Genomic DNA, 8913 nt, shown 5'->3' on the forward strand with positions numbered 1-8913 from the left:
ACCAACCGTCCTATTATCCAATCGGAGATGGTGTCTACTGCCCTCACTTCCTTAACCAAAATTGTCATCAACAAATCCGATAGTCCCGTGTCCTTAGACACACCCACCCCTAGCTTTCCTCAGACACAGTATCGTCAGTAAAACTTCACTTATTCTGTATCCTTAGAATAGTCAACATATCTATGTCGGTCTCTTATAAGTCGCGTACTTAATGTATTGTTGTAACTAAGTCTTACATAACGTGGTTGGAGTGAATTGTGATTTATGTTAATTCAGTGCGTGTTACATTGTGATTGGTGAATTCATAATAAAGGCTGATTAAAACCAAGTAAATAGTTGTGTTACGACTCGACTATATTTTATTTTCACCGACCAACCCAAAAATTACGTGACACTCTCGTCGATACATTGTATATGATCCGACGGGCAGATAGGGCGGTCTGCCTGCGACACTGTAGGGCCGCGAGCGACGGTTAGAAAATACAGCCTGTGGTAAGCCTCGTGGCGTAACACAGATTTTACGTTAATTTTATTCGAAAGATTTAGATCAAATTTTTCCTTCGAAGAAGATTTTTCTGTCTTCAAAAGCGATTTTCCATCATTAATCGAAATATCATTTTTGCAATGGCTTGCTAGTGGGATTACGTGTTAAAACGTTCAGCTTTAAAGAGGATTATCTCCATCTCGGCGAGACTAGGCTCTCTAAAAATTGATGAATCCTGTACAGACAATATCTATAGTAAGCAACGCGTCGTCAAAACTTCAAAATATTATTACCCCGCTTTTACGTCGTAGATGTCGACAAAAATATTAATGAGATTTCCTAAGATAATCTCATACTTATTTGTATCGTTAATTCAATCGATTAAGGAACAAGTGGTGAAGAACTATTAGCAGAATCCAGGGAAGGTTTTACTGGCAAGTTTTATTACAAAACATCTAAGAACGATTTACATCATAATAAAAATAATCGCGCTATCTCGTCGCGTGACATGCGCACGAGGTCTCTGCGATTGCTAATCGATCTACAAATACTTACACGTACATATGTACAAAACTCGTGGCCATACACCACGTTGTCCATATTATTTTCATCTCGTTAATATATTTTGTATATTTATGATGTTATTATTTTACTAGTATAACGATTATTGCACTATATTCTATAAGATGGAGCTTTTGTACGAACAATTTCAGGAACTTTTATAACAAAGGAAAGTACTAATTTTTAACATTAACTACCCACGACAATTTACGACAATTACTTTAACCTACGTTCTTACTCTAATTTTTATTCGCTCGCCTAATGATTGAATTTTTAATCAATCATTGTTGATGAAAAATTGCGATGATAATTGCATTGCGGATCTTTATGCAAATGCATATTTTCGTGGATACAATAATACAATTGAAAGATTTGATACAATCGAAAGGACTTGGGCAAAAGTATGTTTCTATCCATTAAATATCATCGATAGTGCTGTACTTTTGGATATTTTACAAAATTTTGCGTCATACGCATTCTATAAATTTTCGTATCTTCGAATCACCCATAATTGCATAAAAATCCGCTGTTTTGTGATAATGAATATTAATGACGGTGGAATTTAAGATTCCTGGATTCAATAACTTGTCTTACTCTAATACATGTATTGCACGTTTTTGGAAGACTAAAGATTCTTTGCTCGAGATCAACGCGACAAATATTGTACTTCGTGGTGAACGTTTCGCTACAGCCTTTCGACCTCTGTGATCGAGTTTTCGCTTTTCCTCGATTTTATACTCGATCTCCGTAGCATGCTACTCCTTAAAGGTTCACCGCGAAGCGACGCTCTCATCGAATTCCTCGCACTGCATCTAGAAAATGATCGGAACATGGCGACCGGTGGTGTCTCCTCGTCCTCGCGTTTCCTGTCAAAACATTGCGTTTAAAAATATTGAATCCAATCGCTTAAAGATTTGAATAACTTCCCAACTCGATCCTTCTCTTCTGTTCAAAAGATTTAAAAAGCATTTGAAGAAAGAAGATAGTCCAGTTTTCTTTTGAGAGATTTAACAGATTTTAAGAAGAAAGTAATACGAAAGCATACGAAGATGTAGATCTAACAGAATGCTTGAGAATCTTGAACTTCGAGCTTGAAGATCTGTGAATATCTTTGAAAAAAGGAGACCGAAAGTTCCTTTATGTGATTTTACCTTCCGATACAAGGTACATCCCACATCTTCTGATCTTTTCCAAAATCTTCGCTGTCCTGCAGCGTCTGCGGAAGATCCTTATTCAATGTTTCCGGCAAAAAGAGAGTCAGAAGACCGCCCATAATTCCGAGTGTGCCCAGCACAAGAAGAGGTAGGAACGAGGACACAACATTGAGATAGACTACGAAGGGTGCGAGGATACTAGCAACGTATCCCATTATATGTATCAAAGCTACACCCTGAGCTCTAACCACAGTTGGTAATACTTCAGCCGCATATTGGAGACCGATATTGTATGAAATGTTTATCCAAAATCTACCGAGAATTGCCAGAGAAGCTGTATATATACCTGAAAAAAAATTTTAGCATTAGTTTTTAATTCTAATTTTTCATGAAATAATTTTAGAAAATTTTAAGGAATAAAAAGGGAAGAAATTATTTTATCTGTCTGTAATTTGTCTGGTTGTCTGCAATAGTTGATACAAGCATTTGCTAAGCTTAATATAAGCGTGCTTAGCTCTAAGCTAAGCACAAGCAATAAACTTCTTATCTATAAAACGTTAATCTAGCCAATTTGAATCTAAGGGATTGTATTATGGATTACGGCTACTGAAAGCCATATAGCACTGCTGGAGCGCTGAAGCCCATCATTTTGAGGACTATTGCCAACGCCCTTTGATATATGCGGAAATACGAAGCGATCTTATGATCAAAGCAGTAGAAGGGGAAATAAAATATCTATACAACGGATACATGATAGGGCTTGGAAACTATTCTAGCAATGTAGCAAATAATCTACAAGCATTTGCATGTTATAAATATTCCAAAATATACATTTTCTTCCTTTCAAAAAGCACAATGTTATACGAATGAAAAATATTCGTCTGATTAAGTCAGAATTATCGACTTAGGTTATTTAGAAGATTGATCAGTAATATAGAAGGGTGAATATATAAAAACGAAATGTACGAACTATTGGAAACGGCAGAAGCCCAGATGCTGAAGATACCAGAAATGACGAGGGAACCACACGCCAGCCATCTTCTGCCCCATCGATCAAGAACGAGCGTGAAGAACGTGTCAGCAGGCAGCTCGGTTGCTGCAGCAATCGTGAACGTAATAAACACGTCCAGGCCTAAATTATCGACGTTTCGTACGTGACCATCGAACACCAAAGAAATCGCCATCCTATATTTCGTAAAACAATTTCATATGATAAAGAAAAGCACGCTATCATATTTCATGTGAGAAGCAAATTCCTTGCTTCAGAAATGAAGTATTTTTAGACAAAAGATATAAAACTGTTCGTGAGATTTTTACAAGATACAATTCCGATTTTACGTCAATCTATTTGATATCTGTTTAATAGCGATACGAACCAAATAACAATAAATAGAATCGTGATATTCCGTAGTCGTGGCGTTCTAAATAGATCCAACACGGAGTACGTTTTGTCTGCTTCCTCCTCTTTGCAGATTCTGGCACAGGTTTCCTGTTATTAGCAAATTTTTAATTAGTTAATGTCGTTTGTCTGTTTTTCTTACAAATTTATGTGAATCTGTTATGTGTACAAAGATTACGATAAAATCCGGAAGAAAGTTTATGTTATATTTGTATGAGACGATCCTTTCGAAATAGTTTACTTGGACGTTCGCAAATTTTTTCATTTTACTTTATAAAACATCAAACCTCTAAAAGTCGATTATCTCCTTATATCGTACATTAATGTTAATATTGCCATGATCTATTCAGACTGAGCAGTTTCCAAATGTTTAATCTATTTGTATAAAAATTTTCAAAGATAAAAACAATTATACAAATTCAATAAATAACATTACAGAAATAGACAATAACAGACAATAACAGAAATTGACAGCAATTTATCGCTGGCAATTTAGGTGATGAATAAGATATAAAATTACTAGGTTGTAAACAAATTTTCATTACGTAAAAGACCCAATTAGACTTCTATTCAAAGAGAATGATTATATGATATGCTTAAAGGCATATAAATTGGTATTTATAGAACGCACATAAAGCAGGAAAGATCATAAAAGTAGAAAATACGGAAAAGATTGCGGTAATCGGTTTATTTACCCGGAATCGTCTATAGATGTCATCGGGCACCTTGGTGCCGTTGATTCGCTCGAATTTACCAAGGATTTTAATGGCCCTGTCTATCTAACCTTGGCTGACCAGCCATCGAGCGCTTTCCGGTATCAACCATGGCGTACCTACGGCTAGAACAAGAGGAACTGAGGTGACAATACAGGTCATCCTCCAGTCGGCCAAATAATAGGCGATCCAGGGTAGAATGCAAGTTGCAAATGTGAAGAATATTGCGATCGACATATTCGCCACGAATGTCCTCCACTTTGGTCCAACGTATTCTAATACTGGAATAAAAAACATAATATTTAGAAGAATCATCTGTGAAAGAAATATTCTGTGAATAAAGAATGGAACAATATATTAGGTTGTCGCAGAAATTTCTTTCGTCTCGTAAGGAGATAATAGACGCATACTATTTTTTGTTTTATATTATTTTATTGAATTATATTCATTGGGACAAAATAGATCATACGTAATTCAATAAAATAATATAAAACGAAAGAAACTTTTGGGGCAACTTAACGCAATATGAAGAAGAAAAATTTGAGTTACAAATATATAAAAAGTAGATATACAATATATAGATTAATTTAACAAACGTGTTTAGTTCTACGATTAAATCGTGTTTAGATCTAATAACAAGGACTTTAATAATTTCCCGATGATTGTTCAAGCCCATTTAAATTTCCGTAAGTGTTTCGATACTTATCGACAAGAATACGTTTCTATTTACGAATTATACAGGGTGGTTGGTAACTGGTGGTACACGCGGAAAGGGGATGATTCTACGTGAAAAAAGAAGTCGAAAATATAGAATAAAAATTTTTCGTTTGAGGCTTTGTTTTCGAGAAAATCGACTTTGAATTTTCGCTCGGTACGCGTGCACTTTATCACGTCTCGTTATAACGGATCTCACTGTAGATCGTTGTCTCAATTGACGTTATTTTTAAAATTTTTTAAATTTTTAAATTTTTAAATTTTTAAATTTTTAAATTTTTAAATTTTTAAATTTTTAAATTTTTAAATTTTTAAATTTTTAAATTTTTATTCTATATTTTCGACTTCTTTTTTCGCGTAGAATCACCCCCTTTCCGCTTGTACCACCAATTACCAATCACCCTGTATTTCTTAAAGATACAAAAGGTAGAATCACGCGTAACTAGCAATATCATAAATTAACTGTGAATAAACGGATCGTTAGAGTCAAAGGATCATTTACATAATTCAAACACGAGCGTGTGTTACCTTGTTAAGCTATTTATGGTAGATATTGAAAGATCGATAAGCCTGAGATACATATTTATGTCGAAACGAACATTCTCTACGGAAAGTCGAGTCTAATTCGATGAAAACAATTGACTTCCTGAACGAACATATCGATATATATCCACAGTGCAATGACAAGTAAATATTACTCTATTTTCGTACAAGAAAACAGATTAAAACGATGAGAACTTATCTTGAACAATTGAACTGACCTTCGCGATGAATGAATCTCGCAATTTCACGAATACGTAGACGAAATTAATGTCTGGTGCGTATACGTCCAATAAATTAGAAACGCAAGGTTGTAACTCTTTAATCGCATAACAGGACAAGATGCAATAAACACGTGGAAATATATCATAGTGAACAACGTCTATTTGTAGTTGCCGCAAAATAGGGAGTACTTGCTCTTAATGAAGCAACCGTGTTAGCCACTTAATAGTGGCTTGCTTCTAATCCGGAATCACCTTCAATTAGTTGTAACTAGTGGCTTCCTGATAATTACCGCTCAGTGGTTGTTTCTTTTTTTTTTTTTTGCTTTATTATAATTGCGATGCTCGAACCATGTTTACCATGGAACTCGCTTCCTTATTTAAGATCACTTTGTACCATTGATTTTTACTTTTCATGCTTCATAATGAACCAATTTATAATTCATAATAAACCAAAATGACGAACGTTCGTTTAAATCACGAGTTTCAGATATTTCTATTCTCTAAAATTACCTGAATTAATTTTTATTAAATAAAATAGCTATAGGATAATTCCACAAATCAGATATTTTGAGCAGATATCTCGGAATTTCCTGTTTAATTCGCCGTAAATTTTCCCAATACGCTCTGGACCTCCTACATATATATAACGTGTCTATATATAACTGTTAATTCATCATTTTCTCGTAATCCTAACAAACAATGCTTAAAAACTTTAACTACATTTTGGATTATTATCTCGCACGAATAAATTTTAAGCTATTAATCGCTTTCCTGAAAATCTGGGTTGGTTATCAGCTTCGGTACGAGACCATCGAGTAACTCCGGTACGCATGAATGGAAATAATCTCCCAGTTATATCCAAATGTTTAATAATTTTCTACATAGAAATTTAATGAAAAATAAGAATAGAAGAACCTCGCATTACAAAAATCAACTTCCATGAAATCTAAATATTATTTATGCTGTCTGCAATTTTCAACATCTTCTTTCGCAAATCATCATCACCATCATCATCATCACCATTGCGACAGCCATTCTAAAATATATGTATCATTAATTTAATAGAAAATAAGAGTAGAAGAACCTCACGTTATAAAAATCAATATTCATAAAACCAACAAAATATCGTTTTTTAAATATATGTATCATTCAGTTTGTATTGCCTTTACAACGCGTAGATAGGGCGAGGAGATCTCTTCTGAAGACGAGATATTATTCTCATAGAAAGGATACAGAAAGGAGAAGAAGACGTAAAGAAGCTTCTCTGGGACCACTCGTTTCATCACTTCGCCTCTCAAGGTTTACTGCCTTTAACATTACATTATTCGCGCAGAAAAAGTATTCGCTTTTCTCCCAGCTGTTTCCGTCACCCTGTAATTTCATATCGTGTTACCGTTCGATCAAAAGCGACAACTCATTTATTGTAAACGAAGATTCCGTGCGGCACAGTTAGCAAAGATAAATTACAGACGATCGTATTAATAATAATCTGACCGATATCTCGCAATGCGACCAATCGATAAACGCGAGCACCGTCCAATGCAAGGACGTTGTTAACGTTTCGAAACTGATTAACGTTCGTTCTCTTCTTTCTTTTCTTTCGTTTCTTCCTTCTCGCCTGTTGGCTCGTAAAAGTATCTTAGCATTTATAGACATTTTTTATTTATTTATACTTATTATATATGATGGTATCATAATTAGTACAACAAAGTATTATTACGTTTCTGTTATATATTCATGAATATATTGGAATTTCATTAGGATCGTAATAAAGTCATAATAATTATATCGAATATGACGTCAGAATTATAAATACGGTTATTATAATGCAGAGTTTCAATTAAGTAAATTTAAAAATCTATATACAAGATACAAAATTATTTAGCGTAATTACATATTTCACAGTAATTACAAAAATATTTAATTATAAAAATAGTCAAACATTTATTATATTAATAAATCCCGATATTTGATAACCATTTATTACATGTTTAAGATAACTATTTATGCTGTATATTTGTACTAAATAAATGTTTGCATTAAATATCTCGTAACTTCTATGTGCATCTTCAGAAATGCTTCAAACTTTACCAATATAATCATTACAATGCTAATGAAATTTCAGAATGTTTTATATAACACATATTCTACATACATATAAATTTTCTGTGGCAAATATGTAAATGCTTTTATAAACTACTAGGTTTATACGCTTTGCAGTCTCATATTTTCCTCCCACTGTTAGCATTATCTGCAGTTTGTATGTGAGTTGTATGAAGTTGATCGAATTCTACGCTTTCAACGAGCTGGTCGAGTGAGGTTCTGCTTGAATAAGTTATAAATCCTGGCAGGAAGAAAGGCACGTGTTATTGATATCGACTGGTTAGCTGGAATGTTGAATAGGAATTTAAAGAACCAACTCAAACTTTATCGATAATAAAATATGGAAAATATGACTGCAAATAATACGTGAAAAATAATGGAAATATTCTATAGGATATTTGAATGTTTATTAGAGAATTTTAATAATAATATGGAACATAAAGAAGAAAGAAATTCGATGATACTAAATAATGATGATACTGAAAATTTCAGTGATTTTTATTAATATAAAATTAACATTAATATAAATAAAAACAAAATCTACTATAAATGATATAGACGAACTTTTTAACTAAATATCGTTAGAAAGAAAAGTGACACAAGTATACATACGAAACAATACAAAAAATCCGCATCTATCTAGAGAAATTTGTTATGAATTTCAAAGTCTGTATAAATACGTATACTAATACATAAAGCTTCTAAAGCTCTAAAGTTTTAATGTTTAAAAAAAAGTACAAAAATATTTCTATTAAAATATATATGATATTTTCCACGGTATTTTCTACGCAGTTTCTACAATTAAGGATTTCCTCGTTCCCATCGATTTTTCTCTAGTTGTGAGACCCTCGGATAATCACGTCCCTTTCATTTTATCTTCGCTACGCTCGATTATAAATACGGAACTGAATATAGAATTATTTGCAACTCAATGAATCCGATGATGTAATTTGTTACGCGCTCGAAACGAATTAGTATCACTTATCTTAGTTTCAATCAATACCTCACTTTCTCAAGTCAT

At 33.4% G+C, this 8913-nt stretch overlaps 1 pseudogene; it reads right to left on the reverse strand.

Annotated features, from left to right (window-relative positions):
• Window positions 1–899: 899 nt before the first annotated feature.
• LOC117237989 lies at window positions 900–4643 on the reverse strand (annotated as a pseudogene).
• Between the last annotated feature and the right edge of the window lie 4270 nt (window positions 4644–8913).

This window comes from Bombus vosnesenskii, unplaced genomic scaffold (assembly GCF_011952255.1).
Source record: "Bombus vosnesenskii isolate JDL3184/JDL3185 unplaced genomic scaffold, Bvos_JDL3184-5_v1.1 scf7180000013428, whole genome shotgun sequence".
Classification (NCBI taxonomy): Eukaryota; Metazoa; Arthropoda; class Insecta; order Hymenoptera; family Apidae; genus Bombus; species Bombus vosnesenskii.